Source organism: Erigeron canadensis, unplaced genomic scaffold (genome assembly GCF_010389155.1).
Source record: "Erigeron canadensis isolate Cc75 unplaced genomic scaffold, C_canadensis_v1 Conyza_canadensis_unscaffolded:356, whole genome shotgun sequence".
NCBI lineage: Eukaryota > Viridiplantae > Streptophyta > Magnoliopsida > Asterales > Asteraceae > Erigeron > Erigeron canadensis.
The window spans coordinates 1-21,609 of record NW_025215774.1 but is presented as its reverse complement, the minus strand read 5'-3'; the positions used below and the strand labels follow the sequence as shown (position 1 = coordinate 21,609).

General features: G+C 35.7%; 1 pseudogene; it reads left to right on the top strand.

Moving 5' to 3' along the window:
* Positions 1-448: 448 nt before the first annotated feature.
* On the top strand, positions 449-21,350 carry LOC122584551 (annotated as a pseudogene).
* The last annotated feature ends 259 nt before the right edge of the window (positions 21,351-21,609 follow it).

The window sequence follows — 21,609 nt, the reverse complement described above, 5'->3', positions numbered from 1 at the left end:
CCTTCCTAAATCTTGTCTTAATCGCTTTATAAGGTATGTTGCTTATAATGATTATTATTTAGAATCATATATCATAATGTAATACATAAATCTTGGGTTGAAGTGTTAATGTTTGAACTCTGATTTAAAAACATAGCTAAATTGGAACCATTATAATGGAGCAGGTTTAAAAGCTTCAAAAACTGTTATTTTAATGCTTTAAGCCTTCTAAGGAAAATTATTCAAACAAATATCATATTATGTATCTTATGTTTGATTTTGTATACATTGATTCTTTGTAACTAAAATACATGGACATAAAGGTGTTGGCAGTTCAACACATTCTGCTTTGACCGGTCCCAGAAATTACCCAGTCTCACCTCTTTTCGACCAGTTACCCAATCTTCCCATCTTACCGCTGCTATAGGCATCATTGATGATATGTCTCTACTTATTTCAGGTATAGTTGATGAAGGTTGAAGAAGACCATCACTTCATCTGTACTTCTTTGCATCCATCTGTTCCGAGCCTTTGCTTTCAAAGTTGATATCATTCAATAAACGTTGTATGAGGAGACAATGGTTAACCATAGTTTGGACAATCTGGATCCCCATGGGAGTTCAATTTACGAGATATTATTCGTCATGTCAGATCATAGAAGGTTCGATCTTCTTTTCATTTCATTCATATATCTATATTATTTCGAGAATCGTGTCTATATCGGATTAAAAAACGTTAACTTTCTAGGTGCTCCTGTAAGTTCGAAAACAGACTGTTTTCTGAACACTGTGTATGTCCAACGGATGCGTTCATCGACTGACCGTCAAGAAGTTTTGAAACTCTACGAGCAGGTTTTTGGAGTAAAACCGATCATAATTTATACCCTCGGGTACAGCTTACTCCAGAAAACTTGGTTATTGGAAACACTTGTGTAAAAAGAAAAATATTCAATCTTCAGCAGTATCCTGGCGTGAGCTAAAACTTTTGCCAGGTCAACGTCAAAGCTTGCAAACAGTGGCAGTGTTTGAACCATCAGTGGTTGGTCTTGCTGTTGGACCAACAGCTTCCTGCAAAACTTCTGTGATACGATTAATGTCACAGCTCACTGGAATGTGTTGAATGAACTTAACCTTTCATCAGCTACTGATATATCCGAGTTACTTGGATGCTTTGAGCAATATAATGCTATTCGCCATTATCGGTTGGTCATTGAACAGGTTGGGCGCTACATGAATGCATTCATCTCTCTCAATACATCCACAAAACTTAAGGGCTTGATCACCCGTTGGTTGTCATTTACGTCAAGTATTGACCAGAGTGCTGCAAGTTTTGTTACTGTTTCTGTTGATAACGGGAGTAGGGAAATTTCCGTTCACTTCCTTTATTAGTTGATATAATTGAGGACCTTAAGTTGGCTATGGAAAATGATAGTGAAGATTTTGATAGATTGCTGAAGATTGTTAGGAAGCTGCAAGATGATCAGAGGAAACTGCTGTATCCTGCAAAGTTTGAATGGGCAACCGGATTGCTTATCAAGGCTATAGAGAATGGAGAATGGATTGTGTTGGAGAATGCAAACCTTTGCAACCCTACGGTTTGTATTCTTAGAGTGCCTTTTGAACACTTTTTTATCTCATTGTTATAACTTTATGCGTCTTTGTTGATAATGTCTAGTTGCGATGGCCCTTCGGCCCAGAATGAGTCAAATTAGGCTTGTGTTTTATCTTTGAACGATTTAATTCAAGCACATTAGTTGGAAGGATAATCAATCAAAAGGTTGAATAGCTTAAAAGTAGCGCAATTCTACTTCTAATGCACACAACCGCATAAATTATTCTGTTCGAAGTTTTACATCTATTTAAATGGACAAAAAAAGTATTGGCGAACCCAACCATTTTTCTCTATTTTGACTTGTACTAAATAATTACTCATTTCAACCCTAGCTGTTATAACCTGTTATCCAACTTCCCTAACCTATCAATTTAGATTTATTGTGTTCAACTCACTCTCAGGCATCTTATTATTTAATTGTCTTACTATATAGGTTCTTGACAGAATCAACTCTCTAGTTGAGCAGTCCGGATCGATAACTGTCAGCGAATGTGGTACCGTAGAAGGAAACCAATGGTTCTTCGTCCTCATCCTCGTTTTCGGATGTTCCTAACGGTTAACCCTGCATATGGTGAAGTTTCACGAGCTATGCGAAATAGAGGGGTTGAGATCTACATGATGCAGCCTTACAGTTTGACTGGTGGGACCTATGGTGAGGATGAACCCAAAGATGTGAAGAGGTTTCTTGTACTTTCCGGTATACCTGGTGAACGTCTAGTTGATGCAATGGCTAAAGCACATCTTTTCGCCAAAAAAATTGGGTTGCAACATAATGTCAACATCTCGTATCTTGAGCTTATGAGGTGGGTACAGTTATTCAACGGCTTCTTACAAACGGAAATCAGGCTTTTTGGAGCTTGAAAGTCAGCTTTGAGCACACATATCTCTCTTCTTTAGGCGAGTTTGATGGAATAAAATATTAAACGAAGCAGTTGGTTCTATTTATCAAAGCCTGAACTTTATCATTATAGATCCTATCCAGATTTCTTTATGCTTACCTGGAGGTTGGCCACAACCTTGATGGTACCTGATTATGTATGGTACTCGATTGAATCTTCTGTTAAACAAAATTTTATGTATGTGGAGTATCTTAGTGCTCAGATTGCCTCACATTCGTTTCGGGTTGGTTCTGGTCTGCGTCCAATAAAGTTTGGTCAATGTCATAGTGTTTCCATGAAGACATATGTGACGGACTTAGGGTCTTTGCATGACATGACATTCCCGAGAGCTGGTGTTGCAGGTTTGGCATCTGTTAAGCAAACAAGATCTGATGAAGCAGTCACGTATAAAAGGCTACTGTTTGCTGCTAACTGGACTATTGAACAGGCTGCTACTGAAAACGACCTTAAAGTGTATCTTTTGTGGCTTGGGTGGTTAGGTGACCATTTACAAAGATATTGTCCTTTTTTCTCTTCATTTATAAAATTTCTGAAGAAAGAACTGGAACATCCCATATGGAATTGTTTTAGAAAAGAGGTTCTTATGGCACATGATGCTGAGAAGAGGGATATGGAGTATGCTGATTTACATGTGCCAGTATTGAAGTCGTGCAGTCGAGTTCTTGCAAATGCTGTAAATGTGTTGAGTTGTTAAGGATTAGTTATCAACAGTGGCATGCTGAGAGTGAGTTTAAGCATTCTGTCAAGACTCACTGTTACGTTCCCATCTTACGCTCATTAAGGAGGCTTGAAGAAAGAATCCTTGATATTATTGTCAAGTCTCCTTTCTTTGATGTGCTTTTTGAGCTTTACAGAAAACTCATTGATGATCACTTGTCTGCTTGGGATGACCTAGTTTTATGTCAGTTTGATCGCATGCTTATTTCTTGGCGTTCTTTGTTAAAGAATTCTAAAAAGCTAAAGAAGTTCTGTGCAAATGAAGTAGATTCGTTTCAGGTGCCCACTTTTATTAACCTCTTTTTTACCTCTTTGTGTGCCATGTACTAAATTTGGATTTCAATTTGTGTAGAGTGCCTTGGAGAATTTGGAAAGAGGATTTTCCTGGTCTTTGAATTCACAGAAGTCATTGCTTTGGGCATATGGTGGTCATCCGCTATCACCTTCTTCTGAAGAGATATACAGAAAGCAGCAGCAGCTTGTAAACCTTTGTCATTCTATATGGAAAAGAGAGACCAGCTTGCAGGAATTAAGTACATTTATAGTTTTTTTTTAGCTTGTTTTGTGCCACCTGAATAGTTGAGTAATGTTGCTTGCACCACGAATGCAGCTTTTTGCCTCTCTTGTTTATCTAACTGCATGTGTTTTTGTAGCCTATGAAGACTCCATTGCATTTGCTGTTTCTACAAATCCTGAAATACGTCTTCTTGCCATGCAAGGTAAGTAATAAAAATATGTAATGCATTACAGCTCTGTTAAATAGTTCTATGATAAGGTTTTCTGCTGTAAATATGGTACTTGTTGTAACTAACTGTGACTTGGATACTAAGCGAAAATACGAATTCTGGTTTTGCTTATTTACAATTAAGGTAATTGTAATAATACAATGTAATGCATTACAGTTGTCTTGGATTTTCTATCATAAGATTTTTACCGTAGATTTGGTTACTAGTAGTAACTGTGTGTCTTATCAAATACTAAGCGAAAATACTTTTTTTTTTGCTTATATACAAGAAAGAGTCTGTCTCGGCCTTTGCTCTGCTTCTATATTGTTTGAAAGTTTCCGTTAACTATTTTCCTTGAGAATGTGTACATGCATTGTGATCTGTTTCTTTCTTTATGAAGGTGTTTGCATGTCTGCATTTATCATGAGCGAAGTGGATGAAGATGACCTTGATGTTATAAAAAGATGGAGGAGATATATCAGGTATAACGTATAACACATGTAACACCTTTTTTGTTCTGAAACATGATCTAAAACAATAAAAGTAAAGGGAGCACTTATACTAATTTTGCAGAAACTTCTAAGCAAGTTTCATGGTGAGAAAGACAAGCTGGTAAAGAGTATAGGGACTAATGAACGAGGATTGTTTGGTGCATCATTGAGTTGTTGCATGATGGACAATGACTGTTATGCCATCCTTCTGGCTTTGGGTGCTGGATTGAAACTATGCCTTTAATCAATTGTACTAGTTTTGCACTTGATATGCGGCTACTTCAAGAGCTATCCAGTATTGTTGTTCTTGATGGGACGGAACTTAAATCTGTAAGATTTAACAGCGTATTTGTTTTAGTTGGACATTGCCTATCTGGATTGTCTTAATTTTTAATTTTTTTTTATATTTGGGGTATGGTCTGGAATTACCCAGACCGAAAATCAAATCTGGGCCTGATACGACTTTGTTTCTGACCGAAGTTGACCCCCAAAACTACATATTTCTTGCATAATTCGGTCGTCATTTGGTAATTGGTTCTTTTTGGTCTTAACTGATCTTATGCGGCCATTTCCTGCGTCCAATAACATCTTATCTCACTATTATTATTTATAGTCATTCATTTATATCCTGCGTCCATACCTTTTTTTATTTATTTAATGAATGCTTCGGTGGAAGAAGTTTTGAAGCCAATTTGAAAGGTGAATTTCGTTATTTGTTTAATGAGTATGTACCCATAAGTGTGTTGTCAGATTACTGTCGTGGGTTTTGGGAGATAACAAGCCATTACTATGTAACCATTTTTTTAATCTCCGAAAATGGGCTTTAATATTCTCATTTGGAAGGAAATGGGTTTGGCCTTTATCAGCAAGAAGCAAGATTTTTCTTATGATCTCGTTTTTTATTTTTGTAAATGTAACATTTTGGCAGCATGCATTTGCAGCCATTGTATTGTGTGGTTTATATATATGAGACTTATTTGACTGAGCATGGATAATCTATCTATTATTTCTTTGTTTTTAGGGCTTATTTACTTTGCGTTGGCTTCTGGAATCTACTTTGAAGTATTCCATCAACTTTTCTTCAGGCCGCCGACTGATTTCTCTCCCTATCAAAAGTATCTTGGATTCTTGATGCTTGGACCTCAGTCAAATCTGGTCAGTGCAACTTCTTCTTTACAAAGCAATTACATCTTAATTTGAACTCATAATTAATCTATCTTTTGACAGCACATGCAAACATTTCTAGTAGTGTTCTGGAGATGTGGTTTATTGGCACACATCTTTGTGGAAGCATCATTTGCATCGTGAAAAGGTATGCTTCTAAGGTGCCTTATCTATACTCCCTATATAAACAAACTACTCCCCTATCAAATTAAACACTCTACCTTTAAAATCCTTATTTTACCCTTTTAATTTACATTACCATCAACCCTTTATTCCTGAATCTATACTATATTAATAAACAAACTACCACTTTTCAACTCTCTATCTTTAAAATACCAAAAATATTTTAATTTTCAACACATTTCTATTTCACACATTAAATCTACCCATATATTCCTAAATAATTTACACACATATTTTTCCAAACTATTTATCTTCTTTATTAATTAATTTAAATATTTTCACCTAATATCTTATAATATTCTTAATAAAGTTACTTACAAAATATACATCTCTTAAGTATAAATAACTACACTACTATTTACGTTTATTACTTTTAGATTAATAACCACATCGTTACCACCACCGCCACTAACACCACCCGATGCCGTCACCGCCGCCGCCGCATTGCGCGGGTACCCATCTCGTGATGTTATAAAGGGTGAGGACGATTCATCATTTTGATTAGATACTTACCTTTTGTTGCTTTTGGATGTGCTGCAGAAAATATTGAGCCGACATGTTTATGCCGATCTGGTACCTGATATGCTATTTCAGCCAGTGACAACACTGACCCTAGACAAGATTCTGTAAGCAACCAAACTATTCCAAAAATATATTTCATGCTTCTATGTTACTTCCTTGGTTACATTAGTATCATTTTTGAATTAGTAAAAGGAACTCTGATATTTATTTATTCTAAGAATCATTTCTAAAGATATACTATAATGAAGGAAATAATAGAAGTTAGTCTACTATGTGTTTGAACTTGGAGGGTATATTAGAGAAGGATATCTTTTGTGATGTACCCAGTTATGACATGTGGTACTTGTTACTAAATGAAGTGTGTAACATGCTTATATTTTGCCACAGTTAATTTAATTAATCTTGTTTTTCATGTTCAAATATAGCATATTCCAGTTGGGATCAGGGATCTCAATGTACATAGGTTGAAACTTGGGGTTTCTTCCTGCAGTCTTTGGCAAAGTTCTGCACACTTCGCTAAGTGCTATTGTTTTTTTGTCGTCTGCTCAAGCTCTCTTTCTGCAGGTTACTATTTATTTAGGTGTCATGATGTTGCATACTTGCATATTGCTGAACTGAAATACTTAGTCTTTGGTTTTATCTTTTCATTCAGATTATACTTGCCCACGAGAAGTCCTTTGAAGCTGATGGTTACTCGATAAAGTCCAATTCTTTTCAGCTCAGGTAATGTGATGATGAAAATCTCTGTGATTAGATCTTCTATTCTGGTGCGAATATTAACATCTTTTTAATTACAGCAACCTGATGTGAATGCAATTTATCTCTTCTGAAATCATCAACCACAATGATTTGAAGAACTTAAAAGATTCATTTATAAAGCCACTGCTTCATCAGTTATATGTCCAAACTCCAACAGGTAAACAACTGATGATACTTCACTAATCTGTATTCTGTACTTCCGCCTTGTTGTCTTTTGCTGTCTGATCACTCTTTTTGGAGCATGTAGTTCTCAATGTTGGTTCTGCTTGGTTAAGAATGGTACGTTACGTTATCATCTTTTACAATGCCATGATGAGCTGGATCCAGCTGTGAAGAAGAACTTAAATATAATCAGTTGATAAAAGGATTGCAGCACTTGAACTTGATATAGAAGTACGGCTCTCTCTCTCTCTCTCTCTCTCTCCTCCCCCCCCCCCTCTCTCTCTCTAGCACATGTTAGTAAATATGCTGCACTAAAAGGTGCAGTCAAGTCCGTTACTAAAGGCAATGTTTATAGAAACCAGAATTCTGGATGTAATGAATTTGAAACTTAATTTGTATATTTTATAATAATTACCAGATATAACGACTTTGCATTTTATAAGTTTGAGTTTTTTCATCAAATGGTGGCATCGAATGAAAGCAAGCCAGTTATTTTCTTAGTACATGTCACAGTGAGAACCCAGTCATATAATGGTCATAAATGCTGGGAGTTGGCATGACTCTGGTGTAGCCAATATATTTCGCATAGACATTTGGTGTGTATGATTTTGGTCTTTTTTAATTCATGCTAAATCGTTCTTACAGGTGCGGCAGGAGTGTGTGTATCTAGCTGGAAGTTTCTCTTTAAGTGAAGTTGATAAGGAGAAACTACAGTCACTAAATAATCTTAAAGCTGAAAGAACAGGCTCCAAAGACAGGTAAAAGTATCATTTTCACATATCAATATGATTTTCTTTTGCTTTTTCCCTATCGTTATATAAAGGTGTCCTTTTCAACTGAATGGTTTGCTTCTTGTCATTTTCAGGTTGTGTTTCGTTCTGATCCTGCGAATTTAAGAATTTGATATCTGAATGGAACGATTTTCATGAGTTGGCTGCAACACCATTAAATCTCTTAGACAACATGATGAATTTGAGTATGCAAGAGTTTGCTGACCAAGTGCATAATTGGCAGGTATCAATGACGTATTGGCCACTTCATGTTTTCGTTTTCTTTGTAAAATGTGTCAAAGGGTAAACTAGAGTAATTATAAAAAGTTTTACTTCAATCATTAATGTACAACCTACATTTGATCATAAGATTTTTGGTCAACCTGGATGGTCCCAAATGGATCTGTTCCCTACCTGCCCATTTGCTACAATTACTAGTTAGTTTAATATCAATCGCTGTGGACATTTCTTATGTATGTGGCTAACATGCCTTCTAATCTTCCTTCTTAGAAAACTGCAAAGCGCTTTATGGACAGATTATCTAATGAATACTCCGAGTATGTTGACATTACTCAACCCTGTTCAAATTGCAATATATGAGATGAAATTAGGCCTGTCGTTGGTTCTGTCAAGCAAACTACGTGAAAGATTTTTGGATAGAGCCGGGCTGTCATTTTTGGATAGAGCCGGGCATGACAACATTGATACTTGTTTGGTAATATATATTACTTTATTGCTTCTGTCAAAAATACTACTTTTTTGCTGATTTGGTTTGTATATAAATCTTGGTAGGGCGCAATTTATTCATTTATAAGGTTCCCTAGAGGCATGGCAAGAAAAGATGTTTCATATAGAGGACAGTTTCAATGCTGATCTTTCATACTTCGATAAAGCCTTTCCTACTTATATAGGGGAAGATGATATGAACATGGTGGAAACTTTGGTTACTTCTACCATAGACAATAATACCAATGAAGAGGTTTTATGAATATCTTATTTTTATACATCTTACAGCATATTTCGTTTTTGTATTAGTGTTGATCATATTTTCTAGGAATCTGAGGTCACCGATACATATTTTGTTTTTGTATTAGGGTGTGTTGCAACTTAAAGCTGCAATACATCAAAATGTTTTTGTTCGGTGGTGCATTACGTGGCTCAGGCACATTTCCTGGACGATTCATCGTTCAAGGTAATAGCTTCTTATAATTGTATTAAAATTGTTCTGTTTCAAGGATTAGATCAACTGTTTACTTACTATTTTATGCTGGTTGTCCATCAGCTTTTGCATCGGATGTTTGATAAGTTTGCAAATCTCTGGATGAATATGAAAACTCAAGTTAGAACCAAGAAGAACTTGATTCTCAACAGTACAGATTCAAACCTCGTGCTTTTGATATTAAAGATGTCATTGAAGTGGACGTATCTACCCTTGAAAGCTCAATTGCTGGAGAGGCTTTCTCAGAGTGGCAGGACTTGGCTTCTGAGGAACTGGTAGCATCTGTTGCAAAGGTAACATTTCTTGAGGCTACAAGCATTGTTCTTGCGGGATGGATGTACGAAGTTAAGTTGTTGGAGGGGGTGGGGTGTAAAGGTTAAATTCAAACAATAAGTGGAATACAATGAAAACAAGGTAGAAGAAAGCTACATTCAAACTAATAGCAGGGTTACATTAAAGTCAATCACAGATTAATACTCCACCTTCCATGTTAAAGTCTTTGACTTCCAAACTAATAACTTCCACCATCTTGAAATGACCATACAGAATTATACCAGTATTATAGAAGCTGTCCCGAAATTTTGGTGTATTACTATAAAGCCACACGAAACCTTACAAATAAGGTTCAAAAGTTATCGAAATTATAAAATGTAACCTGCAACACAAGCAACACTTGAAAAATGGTAGAATATTATGTAACCTGCACCACCAAAAAACAATCGAAATCAGTTTATATTGTCTATAGTTTTAAAAAGCAAGGTGAAGATGAAATAATTGATTATGAAATGGTAAGAATCATTAGGTTAGACAAAATAAGAGCCTTGGGAAATACCATCGTGAAAGAATAGGAAAATGAAATGTGAACTGAGGAAATTTCATCTATAAGCCTTCCTGAAATATGGAAACGTTATATCCCAGTCGCATTATTAGTTCAGCTAATAAACATAACTAAAAGTGCTTATATTTTTTAGACATTTTATCAAACACTTTGTTGGCATAATTTTGAAAGTTCATTCAGACCAAAAGTAGAACTTATCATGAAAATCGAAACTGAAAACATAAGCACATATGCTAAAAGCAACGGCAATTTTCTCTTTAATCTTAATGTTCAAACTTCTCCACAGGAACTATGGATGCTGATATTATATGATGCATACCCTTTAATATTAATCTCTTTTAATTTTGTGGGATGATGATATTTTAGACGAATAAAAAGAGCAGCAATATTTGAATGTATATACAGAGAAGAGAAGAATTTTATTTGATTGTTAATCGGAAATATAAGTTTGGTTTATTGTTTGTCTTGTTAATATCTTTGTTTTAGTTTTATTGGGAAATTTTTGAAAGGAAGGTGACTTTTTAAAGAAATTTAAACTTAAGGTAACCTTGTTTAATTAGGGAGAAAGATGGGGTTGGTGGCCCATTGGTAAGGTGCTTGTACCTTTGGGTTTCCTACCAGGGTTCAAGTCTTGGGAGGGGGGTATTTTCGAGTATCTTCGTGAAGTCCTAGGTTTCATCCTAGGCATTTGAGTTAGTTTAGGAGTAGAAGTAAGATAGTTTGCCGTTAAAAAAAAAGTATTGTATATATTGATTTATGTAGCGTGGATTTCTAAACCCTGATGTTTTTTTAGTATACAGTTTTTTAGTGAAATATGTAAACTTAGTAGAGTTAGGTGCAAAAGTCATGAGTACAACGTTTTATTTTTTGAAAGGCAAGTTTTCACACATATTAACACATTGTCCCAAAATTAAGTTTGAATGATTGGTGGTTCATCTTGATAACTAGATTATGGAATTTGGAAACTCTGAAGTAAAATGGAACATTTGTATCTCTCTGAAAATGGGGGGAGCTTTGGGTAATCGTGTAGCACTATGTCTGAAGGACAAAAGAATGGCATCCCCTCTTTCTCTTCAACAGTTGGCACTTTTACATTTATGCTCAGGGTACATGTTTTATGAATTCACTTGCTACATGTAGAAAAATGCTGACAAAGATAACGAGGTGTTAGAAAAAGATTGGAATCTTCTGTTGGAATCTATGCTGAACAAAATGGTTAGCATGTATGGTGCAATATTTGGTTCATCCGATCTCTTTCAAGTGGTGAGTCTACTATTTGAACCTTTGACTTGTTATATCAAAAGATATAAGTGTATAGATGGGAAATAAAGCCCAAGTACCTCTTTATAACGGGCCCTGTTTTGGTCAGCTACTCGACCCGGCATTTTGTAATCTCTAGTTCAGTACATTGAAATGGCTTTTAAATGTTGCTTTTACTCAGGCTGGATCAGTTCAAGTATCTGATTCTGATAGGCTGCGTTCTTTCTTGGACTCTTATGAGCTGGGTACAAGAGTAATAAAAGGTGATTCATTTTGTGATTGTATGATGATAGTCCACATGTGTCTATCTGCAAATAGGATACACATCTTATATTATTACGCCTATTATTAGATCTAGAGGGCCTATTATGCTCGAGTTTGGACGCTAAGCTTATCCCAGAACATGTACTGCGGCTTTGCTTGGAGCGTGATCAGATGTCTGTTCATCTCATCAACTGAGAATGCTTACAACTTCTACAAGGTTTATATGCTATATACCTTTCATTTAGTTATGCCATACTTACTAATGTTCTTAACCGTTCCAGTTCATTCATATAGGATTCAAATTCTTCCATGTTGGTGAAGATGGTGGATCCATTGATAAATCTTCAAAAACAAATTTCTATCTTCTAAGTGAACGGGAGGAGGATGACTATCTTCAGAAAATTATGGATGTGATTGATATGATCTTGTCTATACCTATGAACACCCCTCTTGCTAAGGTTGTAGACAGTTACTTTTTTTTCCCGATTATAATTATGAAAAAAAAAAATGAAAAGAAACGTTATCAAAGTGATTCTTAAAGTGTACATGGAAATACTATGTAGATTTTGCTCTTAAATTGCTACAGCTGGTCCTTTGCATAGCTGGTTTTTTGTCCTTTCTGCTCGCAGCGTTGTATATGTAATTTGTTATTTTTTTATAGGCTATGTCAGGCTTGCAGTTTTACTTAATAGAGTGGGAACCTTCAAGCAACTGTTTCAAAGTCCCTTCTATCTGGTAAGCTTTTACATCTTCTTGAGACAAGCTTGATATCCTTGAAGGCTCTCATTCAATTTCCCTTTCCTAATTTTCAGATCAAGTAGATCCTTTCTTCTCTTGTGTCTTCGTGGCAGAAAATGGAATTTGAGACGTGGCCTGCGTTAATTGATGAAGTTCAAGCTCGGTTTGATGTAAATGCTGGCCAGGTAAAATTGTTTAATTCAATCAACCTTTTGAATACTTTTTTAGATTTGTTGCTTGAACATAACAATTTATGGATGCATGTTTTCTTATTTAGTTTTGTCCGTCTTATTAGTTTATATATTTGTTCGTGTAAATTTTGTCATATGTTTTTGTTGATATGTAACGAATTTATTACTGGTGTTCTCCTGCAGCTATGGTTTCCTTTATACTCGGTTCTTTGGCAAAGTCATTCTACTGATACTAATGTATATAAGCAGACCACGATACAGAGGCAAGTAGATACTTTAGATTTAACTAAGGGTAAATTCTAGATAAAGACGTTAAAGATTACTAACATATCTACATACATTTATTGTATGCAGTTTAGTGGAGTTTTTCAGACTTCCAGTATTGGTGAGTTTAAAAAGCGTCTTCAGCTTGTGTTTGCCTTCCATGGCCACATCAGTTCTGCGATAAGTCGAAATTCTACTTTAAGGTTTGTCTTTATTCTGCCTTCCATAATGTAGCTTTGGGGAATTTGCTTTAATAAGAGGAAGATAAGTATAACAAAGGTGCAACGGTATATATGGATGCATGGTTTTTCTGGTGGTTAGATTTACTTGTCTGATTTTGTTGCAAAAGTAAAATTACGGAGGTTGTATGCATAAGTCAACCCGTTTTCTGTTCCTTTTTAGCTGATATGTTTTGCTGATCTATAAGAATACATACAACCCAGGTGGACAAGTTATAAGTAAAGGGTTACACAAGTAAATCAATCGGAATTGCCACCTCCTGAAATTGTGTTTTCCATCCCTGGTAGTAACTTTATGTTGGGTTTGAAGGCTTGCTGGCCAGAAGGCCCAAATTAAGGAGGCCTTTAGGTTAGGCTTTCCTTGGGACCAAGTTTCTAACCCTAGCTGTTCTCCTATATATACCTTTCATTGTAATTGTAATCTAATGGTTCAAGAGTTTAATAAAATCTCGTGTGTCGTCTATTTATTCTATGTTTTATCTTCTTGTTTAATTGCTTCGTTGTCTTAAGGCTAAGGCTGTCCTAACATTTTACCAGTTTCACAGTCCCCTATTAGATTTTATGAAGGCCTTTGTTATGTTTTTTATATGCTGCAGTCGTGGTCATGAGGACAATTTGAAGATCTATAATACTTTTGGCTTCTATATTCAATTCTTGCCTACGTAAGTCATCATTCATGCATTAAAGTTTAATTTGTATATTATTTAATCAAGGTTTTCAGATATTACATAAGTTTTGCATACTACCCTTATATTTTTCCTATTCCAGTATACTGGAGCAATTGGCATCTCATAGGAAGAGTGTTGAGGGGGAGATGAAAGATCTCCTGAAATTGTGTAAATGGGAACGTACTGAGACGATGGAAAGCTCAAAACGGATGCGCGAGAAATTCAAAAAGCTTATTCAGAAGTATACTGTGAGCGTCAACCTTTAGATTAATTTAATAGGGTTTAAGGGAGCGAATTAGTGATAATCCCTTTGTTGACCCTTATACATTTTAATGTCACAGGATGTGCTAAAGCAACCAGTACTGCCTATTCTGAATCAAACATCAGCTCGAAGTGAATTACAAACATTAGCAGTTCATGATCGAACTGTTTTAGTAACTCCTTTGAGAAATACAAGCGAGTTCTTGAAACTCAATTCAGTAACAAAGAAGGTACTTCAATATGTTTGTTCATTCCTAGATTTGCTAGACTAATATTATTTGGAAATTGCATTTTCAGTTCTTGTGCGTATGTATTAGTCAATATGGTTGTGTTTTATCTTCAACTTTTCAGATAAAAACAAGTTAGTTAAACTTGGAGATGTTAAATGTTACCCGAGTCTTGTTTTAATATGTACAATCTTTTAACATGTTGTATTCAAAGGTTATATAAATACTGTAATAATATTGTTATTGTTCATTTCTGATCGAACCCCATTACCCACTTCTACTGTTATGTAAACCCCTCTTCCCGAAAGCTTCGCGGGGACTACTTTACGACGACGGAGAGGACCATTGCTCTGTTGTTGTTATAGTAGCTACATAGCGGCTCTCGTGGCTTTTGTTTCACTTCCTGTTATTTGTGTACAGATTCTTATGGCCATCTACTTGAGGAAACAGAGTGGATCTTACGTTGGAAGATATACGCCTTGCAAAGGCTGCCAAGTCCGACTACCCATTTGTCTTCTTGGAGGAAGCCAAAGGTATTTATCTGTAACCGCTTTCACATTTTGTGTTGTTTTTCCTTCTTTTTTTAAAAATTTTATGGATTGTTATTAACTCCGGATTAATCTGCGCAGGCGATATAGATGTTGTCAGCAAGTTTATAGATTCTAAAGTTGCGAGTGGTGTTCCTGAGAAAGAGTGGACACAAGTTCAGCTAAGATTTGAAAACATCATCTCCAATGTAATTGGTTGCGGTGAACTATGGAAGGATGAAAAGAAGAGTTCACAAAAACGAAGGGCTCTTTCTGAACTACTTAAGCTATTGGATGCTTGTGGATTGTCTAAGGATAAATCTGCTAAGGCTCTCTCTAAATTACTAAATTTATTGGATAGTTTTGGATTGTCCAAGCATAGGTCAACATTCAATGAGGTACCACAAATATTGCTTTCTTAGTTAAAATCAATTCTTTGTATGAAGCAGGTGATGAACTGGGTGGGTGAGCTCAAAACAGGTTGATGTGTCCTGAAAAACTTCATATCCTTTATAATCAATTACTAGCTAATCAACCCAGGTTCAACCCGGGTTTAGTAATAAAAGTTTATAATATTAAGATAGGTTTATGTTTAAGAATTTGGGATAGTTCCATAACCTCGGAACAATATACCTTATATTTCGAATAAATATAAAGACCTTATTAACCCAAAATTGGCAAATAGTCGTTTTGAGAAAAAAAAAAATTGATAATACATTTTAATTTACATGAGAGTTAAGCTAGAAAAAAAATAAATCATAAATTAATTAAAAATGATTTAAACTTTAAATAGGATGATGTCATAAATCAAGACTAAAAAAGAAATAATTAATATAAAAAAGTCTAATGATGACAAGTAAGCATTGTTTAGGAATTAATGATGTCATAACAATTTTGTTTTATTTATATAAAAGATTTTGCTGGATATGATTGTATATCTGTATTACTCATTGTAGACTAGTTTTTTATTATCATAATAGTTTTGAGGTTTTATTCTAGATACTTGGGACTTGACCTTACTCTATTTAGCTAATTTTCATTCTACCATTTGGCCTCCCTAAAGTTAAAAGTCCATTTGCTTTGTTGGAAGGCTGTTATTGCTCGCATGTTACTCTCTCCGAATGTGATGCAAGATAGTTTCTTCTCTCCGCATGTTATTTCTCGCATGTTACTCTCTCCGAATGTTTTTTTTGTTGTTGTTATTTTAGGATAAATCCATGGCAAATGAATCAAGCGGATGGTTTCTCCAACCGTCTATATAATGGAGCATTTGCTACTTAAAGAAAACAGATTATCCTCTGGAAATCTTGATGTTATTGCCCTAGAAAAGGCTCAAAATTCTCCATAGATCTTGGAATTGATGGAAAAGTGCAAATGAGTATCTTTAAGAGTTTATCTTTCCTGGACCATTTTCGACAAGTCTGCTCTAGTTTTGAGAAGGATTTCACACTTAAGGAGGTAATTTAATTAGCCTAATTTATTTCTTCGTAAGATGCTCACATCTGTATCGCAATGCATTGTATAGTTTATGCTATTCATTCAGTGATTGACCTTATTTTCTGTGTAGGTTAATAAGTCTTTTTCTTACCTTGATCGTCTTGTTGGGATACAAAACTACATAGAGCTGCGGCCTATGAACTTGCTGAGGGCTTGGAACGCCTAAAGAAACGTAGTCGCCACCAGAACTTGTTTATGAGTAGATCTGGGTACTCCTTATCTCGCAATCAGGGTATCGTTTTTAACTGCATGAGGCGACAGAAGGTTGTTTGTTGTTGCAATTGACTTCATATCTTCATAATAATGATTACTAAACTTTATGATGATGCTCATGTTTCAATTTACTGTTGCAGCAACTGTTTGATGCTATGTGCAACACTTTAAATGATGAATGCTTGTTGCTAACGGTTAAAAGCAGTCATTTAAACAATTGTCAAAGTGTTGGAATGACTGCTAGGCAGATTCGCCTTTTTCTAGAGAAGTTTGTTTTCAACTTCAAGAAATCTAAGGTACTACATTTATCATTAAAGTCTATCATAGTGAAAATTAATAGTGTCTTAAGAATAGTCTTATTTTAACTGTTTCATTAAAAATCTAGTTTTAGGTAATTCTAATTTTCTTACACATTTCGTGGAATATAATCATTTTATGATAGCAGACATATTTTATTTCAACTTGAAATAGCTCGTTTTTTTATTATCTTATCTATTGTCATCGACTTATCGTTATATTTGATGTCAATCCTATATCTTTCTATATTCCAACGCTAACATTATCTATGCCGACAGGACTTGCTAGATAATATTTTGGTGATTGCGGCAGTCTAATTAGTACATCAGTGTACTGTATTCGTTTGGTGTTACAAATCAAATGGAACAGTTTGTTCAACAGAACTTTTTATTAATCTGGGATTTTAAAGAGCAATTGCATGCTCATAATCAAGATGTGCAGGAAGTATTAGCACACGATGTTCTGTTTGACCATTTCGAGGATATCTTCGCCAAGGTGTGTTATTTTGCATTAAAATTTATATTTGGCGTGCATTCTAATCTCATATGCAATTTATGCGACATTTAATGTCTCAGGCAAGCCTTTTAGATAGTTACTACAATTCTGCTTGGAAGCAATGAATAAATCAGTAAGTTCAAGATGTTGATGAGATTTTGAAAGCTAAAGCTCGGTTCAATGAGTCGCTTAGGAAAGCATGTAAACACATTGTCGACGGATTTGAACGAGTTAACTTGGTCAATAGTGTGGTAGACCCTTCAGAAGATTACTTTGGATACATCGATACGTGGCAAGTTTTATTTGCTTCTAGAGCAGAGAATCTGCAGTTGCACACTATACATGATGAATTAGTGAAAACTCTCGACTTTGCTGTATGTGCCTTCTAACTTTGTGATTTGTAGTTTTGAACTTATTTTAACCACTCATGTTTAATCTGATTTTTACTTATCCAGCGGAAACTCTTGAACCTCTATCGGAATGAAGATACGAGCATGATTCTTGTTGAAGCACAACTGAAACATCTGCATTCGTTATTGGACTTAATGATTACCTTTGGCAATGGTCTTCTAAATGACTTTATGCTGGCTCATAGAAATGTAAGTTGGGTTACTTATCCACCAATGTTTTGATTTTTAAACACCTAATGTTTTAAATATGATATAAAGATGCAATTCTAGGATATTATAATTGAGATTTGAAAATTCTGTGATGCAGTTGTCTATGGTTACTCATGCACCGCGGAGATATTCGCTTCCTTATATTCGCAAGGTTTTGGATGCTCTGCCGAAAACCAGGAGGAAGATAATGGTCCTCAAGATGCAACTGGGACTGGTATGGGGGAGGGTGCTGGGATTAAAGATGTCAGTGAACAGATAGAAGATGAAGATCAGCTACTTGGAACTGAAAAGGTACCTGTGACATATGACCTACTTAGTATTCGATTGAGTATGGTTCTGCTATAAATTTATTTAATGTTTGTTACTGTAGGCTGATAACGAACAAGGTGCCTTGAATGACGTTCCGAGTAAAAATGATAAAGGTATAGAGATGGAACAGGATTTTAATGCTGATGCGTTAAGTGTCAGTGAGGATGAAAATGAGTATGACAACGATGATGAAAATGAGGAGCCGCAGCTGGATTCTGTCTGTGGAAAGACTGGAGATAACAGTGAAATTATTGATGAGAAACTCCAGGATAATGAAGATGATGAAAATGATGAAAATCTCGCGGAAAATGAAAAATATGAGACTGGACCATCAGTCAAGGATAATGATCTGGTGGTAGAGAGCTTAGAGGTAAAGAAGATGATTTGGCAACTACTGATGAAACCGGGCAGTTGGATCCTGATGAATAAACAAACAAAATGATGAAACGGAGACCTATTTAGTGATACGGTGATATGAATGTAGATAAAGATGAAGTGTTTACTGAACCTACAGAAATACAGCCTCTGGTGGATGTGATGATGATCTTGACATGAATCAGCAAGATGATGTTGATGACAATGAAGATGGTGGAACAGAAAGGGTGGACGAAATAGCAGATATTGGCGATGGTGAAGAAGAGATTAATCAAGAAAACCAGGATGAAACCGAGTTTGAGACACATACTGAAATTCTGATATGGATACTGAAGAAAATAACCAAGAAAAGAAAACCAATGATAATCTGGAGGTACCTAAAAAAGATTTCGCTGCACCGCTTGCCAATGATTTTGGTACTGAACACCAGCAAAATAATGAATCCGCCACTCTGCCAAATAGTGGGTCAAATGAAGCATCGACTAGAGATGTTGCACCGAAGTTGCTTGGTCCAATAGCAACGATGTTCAAAGTGATTTGGCTCCTATACAAGGTTTACCTAATTCTTCAAAGAATGAAATTACAGTAGCTGATTCATCAAAGGGTGGGAAACTAAATGATGAGCATGTTAGTCAATTGCCTGAGCTTGATCCTTCATCTTTTCAGAAAAACGATCCAAACCCATTCGTAATATTGGTGATGCACTTGATGGTTGGAAAGAACGAGCAAAAGTGTCGGTTGATTTGGAAGAGAAGGAAGCTGATCCTATGGATGATTCGGATGGTGGAGATGAAGATGCACTTGCAGATGAGTATGGTTTTACTTCTGGGTTGGAGAAAGGAACCGCGCAGGCACTTGGGCGGCCGCAGCTGACCAGATTGATAAAAATATTGATGAAAAAGAGCCTACTGATGGTGACGCTGATGTTGGAACCATCGAAAAGAAAGATAATTCTGATTTGGACATGAAGAACAACACCTTGAATCCCGTCCGTTAAGAATTATCCGTTAAACATTGGAAATACGGGTAATGAAAAGATAGAAGTCGAAAAAACAAAGAATTTTGATGAAACTCCTGAAAATTTTCAACCCTTCTAAAGATGATGATCGTAGTCATCTAGAGAGTTCGGTATACATGAAAAGGTCTTATATGACAGAGGACATACGCCAGTGGGGACAACTTTCTGTGCTGATGATGATATGGGGATAGCCCCAATTTTAAAGATGTGTCTAGTGATATGAGAGATTCTGCTACTGCTCTATGGAGAAAATATGAGATGCAGACAACAAGATGTCTCAGGTTGGCTGAACAGCTGCGTTTGGTCATGGAACCAACTCTTGCTAGCAAGCTACAAGGGGACTATAAGACTGGAAAACGGATAAACATGAAAAAGGTATAAATTTTTGGCACGTTGTTTTAAAGGTAGCAAGGCAGGTTGGGTACTGGTTAATTTTGTATGATTATATAGGATTCCTGCCAACATTTATCTACTTCTATAATACTTATAAAAATTATCACACTCTCTCTTATAAAAATGTCCCCAGACAAAAAGACCATTTACCCTTAATGAATTAATAGTTTTCTCTATTTTATTCATTAAATTAAACATTTCCACTTAAAATACATATAATACCCTTAATGAAATAATTTATAACATAGATATCAACTCCTAAAATAATTACATTATCCCTTTTACATTAATTAATTTTATAATAATAACAACACCGCCACCACCGTCACACCACCACCACCGCCGCCGCATTGCGCGAGTAAAATGCTAGTACCTTACGAAAATAATATTATTTTGAATGAGAGAATTCAAAGCAAATGATTTTTAATTCTGCCACTTCTTGCTATTCCTTAAATATTTCTCGTGGTTTCTTTAATAACTATATTGGTGATTTCCAGGTAATACCATATATTGCAAGTCACTACCGGAAAGATAAAATATGGTTGAGACGGACACGGCCTAATAAGCGTAACTATCAAGTTGTGATGATTCTATCGATGATTCCCGCAGCATGTCAGAGAATAATTGCGGGAAGTTGCTATTGAAGCTTTGGTGACAGTTTGCCGTGCAATGTCTCAACTAGAAGTAGAAACTTAGCAGTAGCAAGCTTGGGGAAAAGGGAAATATACAATTACTACACGACTTTGATCAGCCCTTCACGGGGAATCTGGAATTAAGGTTAGTATTTTAGGAAGGTGGCAATCTGGTTAACTTTGTTAAATGGATCTATTGTCAATGCACCCATTAGGCCATTCTTCTAAACGTTATATTCAAAGAATTATAAATATATATATATATATATATATTTATATATTGAATCGACAACACTTTACAGAGAATAGAAGGCCAACAGGCAACAAGCTGCGTGCTAACCCTTTTTGCATCTCAAACCCAAGACGTTTTGAGACTACATCCATACTCATTAAGATAGTCAACTAATCAACTTAATTGATATTTTGTGCACTGTTATTGACTGGGTTCTTAACATGGTTAGATGCTCTCGAGTCGACTTTTAAGCAAGAGAACACGATAGCCGATGAACCCATGGTTGACCTTCTGAGATATTTGAATAATACGTTGGATTCGGCGGTATTGAATGCTCGATTCATCTGGACAAAATTTTTTTAGAGCAGCTGTTTTAATCATAGCTGATGGTCGTCTCCATGAGAAGGTACCCTTATTGTCGTTAGTAGTCAGAATCTCAACGTCGATTTCTACCTTCTATACTGATGATTCCTATATCTTTTGTATGTTTAGGAGAATCTGAAGCGTTGCGTTTCGAGACATTTTGAGCAAGAGACGAATGGTTGCTTTTTGCTTTTGGATAACCCAAAGGAATCAATAACTGACGTTTGGGTGATGCTTCCTTTTTTTACTCGTTAGCTTATGCAGTGTCGACTTGATATCTTAAACGTTATAAACCCAACAGTTTAATTAAAACAGGAGTGTGTCAAACGAGTTGGCCTGTTGAACAGCTACAAATATTATGAGTCTTTCAGTTTTATTTAATGCATAACCACCTAAAGTTTGCCACACCTTGCTGATTAAGCCAAATGATTATAATGGTGCTGCCCACTATGGCTGTAATAGTTGTAATATGGATTCCGGGGTACTT